Source organism: Symphalangus syndactylus, chromosome 21, assembly GCF_028878055.3.
Source record: "Symphalangus syndactylus isolate Jambi chromosome 21, NHGRI_mSymSyn1-v2.1_pri, whole genome shotgun sequence".
Lineage (NCBI taxonomy): Eukaryota > Metazoa > Chordata > Mammalia > Primates > Hylobatidae > Symphalangus > Symphalangus syndactylus.
The window spans coordinates 74,218,868-74,231,205 of NC_072443.2; the positions used below are offsets into that span (position 1 = coordinate 74,218,868).

Sequence of the window (12,338 nt, forward strand, 5' to 3'; positions counted from 1 at the left end):
GGATAGAGAAGATCTAGGGCCTGATTCTAAGACCCCCGGGCTTGGCTGACTCACTAGAAAAAAACTTTATGAATCAGAATTCCTCTCCTCCCTCAAGCTGACCTGCCTCAGATCTGTAAACTATGAGAAAGCAACCTTTAATGTGCTAGCCCACTGAGATATGGGAGGTGGTTTTGTGGACATTAGCATGACTTACTAAGTAGTAGATGGGTAGATGTCTAAAATGGTGGTCTTTGACCCTAAGGACTTACTGTATCCAAAGAATCTGAGTCAGAACATGTCTTAGAATAAAAAGCAAAGTAGTTAAAGTGCCCATAAACATGTGTGGCCTTCACAACTTTCTAGAGGGTGCATTCATTGATTTATTCATTCAGGAAACATCGAGTGTCTACTATGTAACATGAATTGTGTGTGACCAAGAGGACCATAAAAAACAGGTGATTGAGCAAGAGGGTGCAACTTGGGGAGGTAGTGGTGCTTTGGATTAGCTACTGTGGAAAATTGGTCTTTGGAGTGACATTTCAGCTGAGACAGAAAGCTGAGAAGGACCCCGCCATGGGAATGTCTGGGGGGTGGGTATTCCTAGGAAGAGGGTATGGTGAGTGCAGAGGCCCAGAGGTAGGAACATGCTTGGTAGATTTTATGAATAGAGAATGGGCCTGTGTGGCTGGAACATATTGAGTAGGGGAGGGAGTGGTGAGGCAAGATTAAATCAAAGATGGCCTTGTAGGCCATGGTTGAGCATTTGTATTTTATTCTAAGTACAATGGGAAGTTAATGGAGTTTCTTAAGCAGAAAGGGACATGATTTGACTCACACTTTAAAATAAAAGTCACGTGGGATATTTACTAGGTTAGGAAATGATGAATGCAATCAGTAAGTTAGCTAGAAAGCTGCAACCTTGCTTCAGTCAAATGATGATGGTGGCTTGATCTAGGAAAAATATGCTTGGGGAGAAACCAATTAAGAAAGAGAGATACAGACTGAGCAGAGAGGCCAGGACTTCTGAGGACCAGAGAAACTAACACAAAGACCAGTAGAAGAGACTGCCAAGAAGTTAATTTTGTTGTGAGACTCACTGAAGATTTCCTCAGAGGCAGAAGTTAAAGTACCTTCCTCAGTCGTAGGGCCTGGCCAGACCCCTATGGTGAGTGCACTTCTGCTGTGTGGGAGGGAGAGCAGCCCTGATGCAGGGTGGGGGACCATCTGGGGTCCCCCCTCACTGTCCCTGAGAGGATTAGCTCAGAGGCACAGAAAGCCAGTAGCGACCCCATCAAGCTACACACAGAGAAACTCCCCATAAGATCCAGATAGGATTGGAAGTGCTAATTCCCAGAATAAAATCCAAACTCACTCCAGACAGAACTAAGGTTATTCTCATGGGAATATCTAGAACAAAGTGAAAAATTTAGAATACTAGAGACCTGAACAAGCCCATATGCATTTTCAGGTAGACCAGGTAGATAAATAAGCCTTTCTAATATTCTGATGACCTTGGTCCTTCCCTTTGGTGATTATTGATGTCAGCTTGTCTAAGAGCTTGGGTGCCTGTGGTTTATTCTGGGAAGAGATCTCAAGGAGCAGGAGCAAGGATTGGAAAGTGGCCACCAGACCTCAGTCCCACTGAGGATGCTCTGAGATGCTACGTAAAATACATCTTAGAATTTTCTACCCACCAGGAAGAAAAAAGGAATATTTTTCCATGGGCTATTGTCCCCTTTTGGCCAAGGGTTTCTTCTTGGGTGTTAGCTCCCTCACACTGAGTGGCTCCCAGCAGCCATCCCATGCCAAGCCCCTGGACAGAAAGAGAGAGACCTCTGGTGTAGCTAAGGCAGGGAGCAGCCCAGAAGAGAGGTTGCAGGGTGCAGCCCAAGAGGTATCTGGTATACACCCCAAATCTCTTTTCCAGTAGGCTTTAGCATGAAGTACGCTTTAAAGATGTGGGGTTTTCAATTCACAATTGCAAAAATATTTAACCAGCCCAAATGCCCATCAGTCAATGAGTGGATAAAGAAACTGTGAGATATGTATATATATGATGGAATACTACTCAGCCATAAAAAGGAATGAATTAATGGCATTCTCAGCAACCTGGACAAAATTAGAGACTATTATTTTAAGTGAAGTAACTCAGGAATGGAAAACCAAGCATCATATGTTCTCACTCATAAATGGGAGCTAAGCTATGAGGATGCAAAGGCATAAGAATTATACAGTAGACTTTGGGGACTCAGGGAAAAGGGTGGGAGGGGGTGAGGGATAAAAGACTACAAATTGGGTTCAGTGTACACTGCTCGGGTGATGGGTGCACCAAAATCCCACAAATACCACTAAATAACTTTCTCATGTAACGAAATACCAACTGTTCCCCCCAAAAACCTATGGAAATAAAAACAAATATTAAAATGTGGGGGTTTGATTCTAGAAATGTTAGGGAAGCTAGCCAGAGAGGGAAAGGGTCTAGGTAGAGAAAATAGAAGACAGCAGCCAAAAAGCCAGCAGGATCCCTGAGGCGTGAGGAGGAATAGAGTATTGCCCATGGGAAGAAGTAAGAGGATGACTGCTTTCCAACAGGGGGATTCCTGATTGTTGGTCAGCGTTCTCTCTCTACCCACCTACCAGCCCCCGCCACATACACACAGATGCTGCTGCTCTATTCATATTGAATTTTGGATCCTTAGATATACCAGACTCCCTCTTGACCAAGGTCCTTTGCACAGCCTACCTTTCCCCTGCCCTCCCCAGCCATACACTAATTCCCACTCATCCCTGAGGACCCTCATATCACTTCGTCTAATGGCTTGCCTTTGCTTCCCAAACCTTGGTAATATGCACTACCTTAATTAGTACTTTCTGATTCTAAGAACCAGACACCCACTCAAAGGGGCTGAAGTTAAAAACAAACAAACAAATGGAGGATACTGTTTCTCAGAATATAACCCACAGACTTCCATCAAGATCACTGGGGTGCCTGTTAAACATTCCCATTCCTGTGCCGTGCCCACACCTTCTCAACAGATTCTTCAGAGGGGAATCTGAGATGTCAACACAGAAACAAGCTGCCTGGATGTTGCTTCTGCACGTGTGTATTTGAGAACCACTGCCCCCGGAAGAATCTCCCAGCACTCTTTGCAAAGGGTCTATCCAGGTCTCAGAGGAACCAGAACCTTATCAGGAATTGCCCTAGATCTGCAGAGGGCTGGTCTTGTTTCCCTCCTAGTCTCTTCAGCCTACCTTCCTTGGCTTGCACAGGGCTCAGTCCTAAACACTATAGCTCCCCACAGCTAAGTCTAACTGGCTCACCTTCAAAATCCTTGTTCCAAACATGTTGGGTTGGTCTAGCTTGGTCGGGGTCAATCTTTGCTCCAGCCAGCTGTGGCCCAGGGGGTGGAAGTGTAGATAACACCAGGTGTCACATTCTCTGCTACAATGTGGACCACAGAGTTGTTTAAGAAAATGATAGTAGAAATAGAATACTGTCACTTCTAGTGCCAAACCCTATATGGTCTTGCCTTTTCCCTATTCTAACATTTACTATGTAATATTGTAATTGGCAGTATACTTCTCAGTATTCACCATCAGAATGGGAAACATTTCCAGACAAGCTTAGCATCTTAGCCACCTTTATATTCCCAGAACTTGCCAGAACTTAGCTTTACATTAAGAAGGGAAGAAGGGACTCAATAAGTTATCACTGAATGATGATTGATCAGATGTGTCCAATGTAAAAGAATACATTGTTTCTGTGTTTTAAAAAATTTAAGATCAATTTTATTAAAGCACGATTCATATACAGTAAAGTACACCTACTTTAAATGTATAATTTGATGAAACTGACAAAGGCATACACATTGTAATCTCTGCACCAATCAAGATAAAGAATATCTTTATCACCCCAAGAGTCTCCTATTTGCTAGGGGTCACTTTTTAATTATTCTAAGTTTGCTTAAAAAAAGAGTAGCCCAGAGCTCAGATTCCTGTGGTTCTCAAAGTATGATGTCTAAACCAGCAGCAGCAGCAGCATCTCTTGGGGACTTGTTAGAAATGCAGATTCTTGAGTTTTACTCTCTACAGAATCAGAAACTCTGTGGTGGAGCCTAGCAAGCTGTTTTTGCAAACCCTCAGGGTGATGTTCATGGACACTTAAGTATGAAAACCACTGCACTAGGCCAGCAGGGGTTTCTTACAACGTGGGCAGCGGGAATGGAGCCAGATAGGTAACAGAGGCATTTGAGATTCCACACTTGAGTTAAAGGCAGTAAGGAGGCTCAAAGATGTTGTGAGCTGGTAAAGTGTTTTCTGAAGAAGAGGCTGGGTGGGGCATGCAGGGTGGATTTGGAAGCAGAAGATTGGAGTCAGGAAGCCCGGTTCTTTTCACAGCATGTCCCTGGAGGGTAGCATTGTCACTGTACATTAATCCATTATTTGGGGGCCTTTGAAGTTTTGGACTCCTTACACATGAAGCCTTTGAAAGGTCAATATCTTAAAGATGAGACTTAATGGTCAGGCAATTTTCCTTCCCTTTGGAAGGATTTGGGTTATATCTCTGATCCTAACACTACTTTCAGTTAAAACTTTTTTACTCTGTTCAATTATTTCTTAATCTTTATGATGTCTATTTATGTGACTGGTGCTCTTTTTTTTCACAAGGTTGTTGGGCTGAACAAATCAATCTGACATAGGGTGGTATTTGTGCGAGCCATCACAGAGGAAAAAGTGGAATGGAGGGAGTATGTTGTACATGTTGCACATTATTGAAAAAACAAGAAATATGCGTTTACAGATTCTGGCTTCAGGAACAATGTCAGTTAATGTATAAACTTTGGTGTCAATGGATTTTTAAAAAATGTTTAACAGAAAGTAGCATTCGTATCAGAGATATGACCTGAATCCTTCCAAAGGCAAGGTAAATTGTCTGACCATTAAATCTCATCCTTAAGATACTGCCTTTTCAAAGGCCTCATGTGTAAAGAGTCCAAAGCTATCAAAGGCCCCCAAATAATGGGTTAATGTGTAGTAACAATGCTACCCTCCAGAGGGAGGAGAGGTATGGTAGTATGTGAATGCTTCTGAGAGAAACATGGGCACAGCAAATAGTTTTTAAGAAAGGTTATCTAAAATTTGGGAATACAGCAAAAAGATCACTGTTCAACACACTATTTGAGCTCTGTTCCATCATGGCCATCCAGCAGTTTTCCAGCTCTCTAGGGAATAATAACTTTGACTGATGATTAATTATTGTTTAGAGACCAGATTCTATAGTGTTAAATGTTGACTCATAGAAAACTGATAAGATCCAATGACTTCTCTCTGGTAGAGATTGCATTAGTTTCCTATTGCTGCCATGACAAATTACCACAAGTTTAATGGTTTAATACAAGCACAAATTTATTGCATTACAGCTCTGTAGCTCAGAAGTCTTTGCCGGGTTTCACTGGGCTAAAATCAAGATGTTGGCAGGGTTGCATTCCTTCTGGAAGTTCCAGGGGGAAAACCTTTTCCTTTGTGTTTTCTACTTTCTAGGAGCTGCCTATATTCCTTGGCTCTGGGCTCCTTTCTCCATTTTCAAAGTTGCAGTATAACATCTTCCAATCTCTTTTTGACTTTGACCCTCTTGCCTCCTTTCTCTTATTAGGATTCTTATTATTACATTGGGCTCACCTAAATAATATCCCCATCTTAAGATCCTTAACTTCATCACATCTGCAATAAAACCTCTTTTGTCACGTAAATGATATAGCTGCCATTTCCAGAATTAAGTCATGGAAATCTTTATTATTATTATTTTATTATTATTATTATTATTATACAGATAGGGTGTTGCTCTGTTGCCCACACTAGAGTGCAGTAATGCCATCATTGCTCACCACAGCCTTAAACCCCTGGGTTGAAGCAATCCTCCTGCCTCATTCTCCTGAGTAGTTGGGACTACAGGCATGCACCACCACACCTGACTAATTTTTTAATTGTTTTTAGAGATGGAGTCTCTCTTTGTTGCCCAGGCTGGTCTTGAACTCCTAGCCCCAATGATCCTCGTGCGTCAGCCTCACAAAGCACAAGCATGAGCCATTGCATCTGGCCAAGACATGGCTATCTTTTGGGGGCAGTTATTCTGCTTACCCAAAGATGCAAATTATTTTGTTCATGAGCGACGTTAACCCCAAAAGTTATAAGTTTAATGCAGTAATGCAGTGTATGACATTAACCAGCATTGTTTCTAATTTAGCAATCTTATTTCGGCATTATATTTTCCATTTAGAAACTATATATGCATCAGTTTCTTCTGTTTTCCTTTGAACTCTATCATCCTTCTGGTTTCTTTATTAATTAAATAAATCTTTAGATACATATTCTATATCTATTTCTTCATTATATTTTTAATATTTTGAAAATTATTTTTGGCCACAATGATGGGAATACATCAAAGGAACACAGGAGCCTAATGAAAAAGATCTCAATGGCCAAAGCTCCAACAGTTTAAGCAAGAAAGTAAATAAAATAGTATTGAATTATAACCCAAAGAATAAAATACCCATGAGTCGATACTGATACAAATGAAAGACCAAGTATGTAAATAAATTGGGGAGAATAGACAAATTTCCCATGCAAAAGTCTTCAAAATAATGGAAGATACTGCAGTCTTAAGAAGGTGGAGCATGACTTCTCATTCCTTTAGTTTGGTGATATGGTTTGAATCTGTGTCCACATCCAAATCTCATGTGGAATTGTAATCCCCAGTGTGGGAGGTGGGACCTGGTGGAAGGATTTGATCATGGGAGTGGATGTCTCATGAATGGTTAGCACCATCCCCTTGGTCCTGTTCTTGTGATAGTGAGTTCTTGAGAGATCTATCTGTTTAAAAGTGTGTTGCACCCCATACCTCACCCAACTCTCTCTTGCTCCTGTTCCTGCCATGTAAGACACCTTTCCCCATTGAGTGATTTAGGCTCCTTGTTGAAAATCCTTTGACCGTATATGTGAATATTTGTTTCTGGGACCTCTACTCTATCCCATTGGTCTATTTGTATGTCTTTATGCCAGTACCACATAGCTTTGATTCTTGCAGTTTTGTAATATGTTTTTAAATCAGGAAGTATGAGTCTTCCAACTTTGTTCATTTTTTTCAAAAGTATTTTGACTATTCAGGGTCCCTTGAGAATCCATAGGAATTTTAGGATGGATTTTTTTATTTCTTCAAAAAATGCCATTGGGATTTTGACAGGGATTGTTTTGAATCTGTAGATCATTTTGGGTAACATGGACATCCTAACAGTATTAAGTTTTTCAATTCATGAACACAGAATGTCTTTCCATTTATTTATTAATATTTATTTATTTATTTATTTATTTGAGGTGGAGTCTTGCTCTGTCACCCAAGCTGGAATGCAATGGCATGATCTCAGCTCACTGTAACCTCTGTCTCCCAGGTTTAAGCGATTCTCCTGCCTCAGCCTCCTGAGTAGCTGGGAAAACAGGTGCCCACCACCATGCCTGGCTAAGTTTTGTATTTTTAGTAGAGACAGGCTTTCACCCCGTTGGCCAGGTTGGTCTTGAAATCTTGATCTCAAGTATTCTACCCACCTTGGCCTCCCGAAGTGTTGGGATTACAGGCGTGAGCCACTGAACTTGGCCTGTTTCTTTATTTTTTTCAGCAATGTTTTGTAGTTCTCAGTGTACAACTCTTTCACCTCCTTGGTTAGCTTATTCTTAAATATTTTATTCTTTTTGATGCTGTGGTAAATGGAATTGTTCCCCTAATTTCCGTTTCAAATTGTTCATTATAAGTGTGTAGAAATGCAACTGATTTCTTATATTGATTTTGTATCCTGCAATCTTGATGAAGTTGTTCATTAATTCTAACAGATTATTTGGTGGAATCTTTAGGTTTATCTACATATAAGATTTGTCATCTGTGATCAGAGATCATTTTACTTCCTCCTTTCCAATTTGGATGCCTTTTATTTCTTTTTCTTGCCTAATTGTTCTGGCATGGACTTTCAATACTATGTTGAAAAGAACTGGCAAAGCTGGGATCCTTGTTTTGTTCCTGATCTTAGAGGAAATGCTTTATCTTTCACCACTGAGTATTATGTTAGCTGTGGATTTTTCATATATGGCCTTAATTATGTTGAAGTAGTTTCCTTTTATTTCTAATTTGTTGAGTATTTTTATCATAAAAGGGTGTTTAATCTTTTCATATACTTTTTCTGTATTGATTGAGTTGATTCTGTGGTTTTTGTCCTTTATTCTCTTAATGTAATATAAATTACAGTAGTAATTTGTAAATTGATTGATTTTTGCATGTTGAACTACCTTTGTATTCCAGAAATAAATCTCACTTGGTTGCCCTGTATATTCCTTTTAGTATGCTGTTGAATTCTGTTTGCTAGGATTTTGTTGAAGTTTGTACATCATTATTTCTTAGGGATATTTGTCAGTAGTTTTCTTGTAGCATCTTTGTCTGCCTTTGGTATTAAGGTAATGCTGGCCTCATAAAATAAGTTTGGATGTGTTTACTGCTCTTCAATGTTTTTGGAAGAGTTTGGGGAGGATTGGTGTTATTCTTTTTCAAATGTTTGGCAGAATTCTCCAGTGAAGCCATCTGGTCCTGGGCTTTTCTTTGTTGAGAGGTTTTAGATTACTGATTCAATCTGCTTATTAGTTACGTGTCTGTTCAGATTTTGTATTTCTTCATGATTCAGTCTTGATACGTTGTGTGTTTCTAGGAATTCTTATGTTTCTTCTACATTATCCAATCTGTTGGTATATAATTGTTCATTGTATTCTCTTATAATCCCTTTTATTTCTATGACATTGCTTCTAACATCTCTTTCCTTTCTAATTCTAGTTTTTTGAGTCTTATCTTTTTTTCTTAGTTCATCTAAGAGCTTATCAAATTTGTTGATTTGTTTCAAAATATTAACTCAGTTTCATTGACTTTTTTCCTACAAATTTTCTACTCTCTATTTTGTTTATCTCTGCTCTAATCTTTATTATTTCCTTCCTTTTGTTAGCTTTGCATTTAATTAGTCCTTATTTTCCTAGTTCTTTGAGTTATAAAGTTAGGTTGTTGATGTGAGATCATTCTTCTTTTTTAATATATGCATTTACAGCTACAAACCCTCTTATGACTGCGTTCACTGCATGTCATAAATTTTGGTATGTAATATTTTGATTTTCACTTGTCTCAGTATATTTTTAAATTTCCCTTGTGATTTCTTTTTTGACCCATTGGTTGCTTACCTTTTATCCTTTTAATGATAGAACATTCCTCCAAGTTTTATTTGGGCAGGTGGATGCACAGTCAGAGACTACTTTCCCTAGCTTACTTTGCAATCAGCTGTGTTCCTGTGTCTAAATTTGGGCCAGTAGGATCCTCCTTCTCCCTTCCCCTATTCTCATTGACTAGGAAATGAGGAAATAATAATATCTGGAGCAACCACATTGGAAGCCATGTTTGAAAGATGGCAGAGCTCACCCATCATCATGGATCCCTGGGTAACTCTATAGAGCAGAACTATCCACCTTCCCTAGATTCTCTGCTTCTCTTTAGACCATTACGTGAAAAACAAATACAGATTTATCTCAATTCAACCATTGTATTTTGAGGGTCTCTTTGTTATAGTAGCTTAGCCTGTACTATATGAATATTTTAGCTTTACCAAAAGTGCTACATTGACCCAATAAATTATGCAGTGTTGGCTTTCTTCTTTGTTTGCCTTCCTTATTAAGATATTAAAACTAAGTAAATAAATTATTATGAAAGTATTAAGTAGGGCCCAAGTCTATGTGTGTAGGGTTTTTCATCTTAACTCCAGCACTGTGCAGTGCCTCGCTGTGGTGAGCCAGAGTAGATGCTTTTCTTGTTTTTCTTCTTTTTATTTGGTCCTTGCTTACCTCTGCAGCTTCTTCTCTCTCTTGCTTTGTATTCTAGGCAAAGAACATAAAGCTCTCTTCTTCATTCTTTTGTCCTGTGACATGCTAATTTCTGTATGTGGAATGTTCATTGCCTCCTCTTAGCATCATTGCTTTCTGCTTGTCCTCATCTCAAGTCATTTATTGCCCCCTCCAAGATGTCTTCGCTGATCCCTCAGACTAGGTTGTACTCCTGTCTTCTATGTTGTATATAGTACAGGTCCTCTGAGAAGCAGATGCCAAAAGTAGATGAGATATCCAAGGGACTTAACGAGGGAAAACACCTGTGCAGTATACAGTGCAGGGGTAAGGGGTAAGAATAGGCAGGGAGAGCCTTCAGACCACAAATGCAGGTTTGATCCTTGAGAAAGGAGAAAGGGAAGGAAGAAGGAGTGGATAGGAAGAGTCTCAGACTGTACTCACTCTAAGAACACTTCAGTGATGCCAGTGGGGTGTTCTTAGCCCAAGATGCACGTTAGACAAGTTCTGCCTCTGATAGGAATGGGAGCCATTGGCTGGGGGTGGCCTGAAGGATCTAGAGGAGCAACAGCTGCGGCTGTCAGTCAGGTATGCTCCCTGCAGTTGGAGAGTTGTGTTTCCATGGCCACCACGTGTGCCCACTGCATCCTGTGTTTTTAATTATACAGGCATGTGTGATTATATAGGCATGATATTCTTCTTGCTGCTTCCCCTCTGTACTCTAAGCTCCATGTAGGCAGGGACTATGTGTGTTTTGCCTAGGTATCCTCAGGGCCTAGCACAGTGGCTGGCATAATTTAAACATAGGAAACCTGAACATTAAAAAAATTATAAATTTTTTTTCAGTTTAAAAAGATTGTTAAAAATATTATCCAACATGGTTTTAAAGAGGATTTGCCTTAGGGAAAAAAATGAAATGCAAAATAAATAGATTCTGCAGTGATGCTTATACAACTGCTGGGACCATGAACCTGAAGATCTGTATTTGATAAAATTTAATGTCCCTATGGCAGTTGATTAGGTCGAAATATCTAATCTCAACAAAATCTTAACCCCAAGGATTCATTAAACGTACTTGGAAAAATGGTGTTTGTTCTGATATATCTTTATGAACTTAATAAAGTACTCTATTTATAAATGACCCCACATGTAAATAAAATGCTCTACTGGTCTGCAAGGAAAAAATGGTTAGATTTATTGGTCAACTATAAGAATGTAAATTATTCTCCCATGCTCACTGCTTTGAAGTTAGGCAGAGAGGAAGTGTCAGAATGTTCTGAAGTATGAGAAAAGGTCAGGCATGAAAACTGGGCATGATGACAGAACTGCATGAGAATGCTTGTTGTGCCCTGTATGTGGGCTTGTTAGTGTAAATGTGGGTGGTCTGGAAATTATAGAGTAGTGCATGGGAATTTAGGGCTGCAAGTAGTATTAGTAAGTGTGAGTCTGCCTGCTGTGGTCATCAACACCTTTGGCTTGCTTGTTGCCTGGCCTCTTAGAGCTCTGTAGCCCTACATGTGTAAATTTTGTTCTACAAGTATACTCATGGGCTGGGCTCCTTTCCTTGGAGAGTATATGAAAACCGAGAATTTGTAAGTTGAATTGGTTTTACCCTTGATTTATAATTTCAAAAACACCCAAACTTCATCTAAGTTCTTTCTCCCCAAGTGGAAACTGCTTTATTGTTTTGTCCGATAATAAAAGTAATACAAAGGCAATTCATTATCAAGGAGAAGAATAAAACATCTATGAATCATCACCATAAGATAAATTGCTTAGTAGTTTTTGTATAGACTTCTGGACTGACTTAATTTTTCATCTTGCCTTGGCTACTGCTTCTGACACTATTGTTTTATGTTATAATATTGTCATCTCTCTGATTTTTTGTGGAGTTTGAGCTAATAACAAAAATAGCTATTATTACTATAAGTTTGCTATATACTAAGTATTCTATAGGGATTGTGTAATTTAATCCCAGAACCCTCTCTTAAAGTAGACATAATTGTTCTGGATGAATATTCGGGGGGAAACAGAGACCTTGGGAGGTACAATATCTACCTTGTAGATGTTGCAGGTTTGGTTCCAGACCACCTCAATAAAGTGAGTATCAAATATTGCAATCAAGCATGTCACGTGATTTTTTAATTTCCCAGTGCATATAGAAGCTCTGTTTATACTCCATAGCATAAATCTGTATTACAGAGTATAGTGTAAACAGAACTTTTATATGCACTGGGAAATCAAAAAATCATGTGACTTGCTTGATTGCAATATTTGATACTCGCTTTAGTATCAAATTTTACTAAAATTTTAGTAAAATTACTAAAATATGACCCAGTGACATAAAGTGAGTACATGCTGTTGGAAAAATGGCACCAATAGATTTGCTTGATATAGGGTTGCCATAAACCTTCAGTTTGTAAAAAACACAACAAAACAAAAAA

General features: G+C 39.2%; 1 protein-coding gene and 1 pseudogene across 1 annotated transcript in view; both read left to right on the plus strand.

The window, feature by feature from the left end:
* The window catches only part of FRMD4B (FERM domain containing 4B), a 379,712-nt gene that overhangs the window by 23,108 nt on the left and 344,266 nt on the right, over positions 1 to 12,338 (plus strand). The window lies entirely within an intron of this gene.
* Positions 10,384 to 12,338, plus strand: part of LOC129471228 (RNA-binding protein 43-like) — a 35,732-nt pseudogene continuing 33,777 nt past the window's right edge.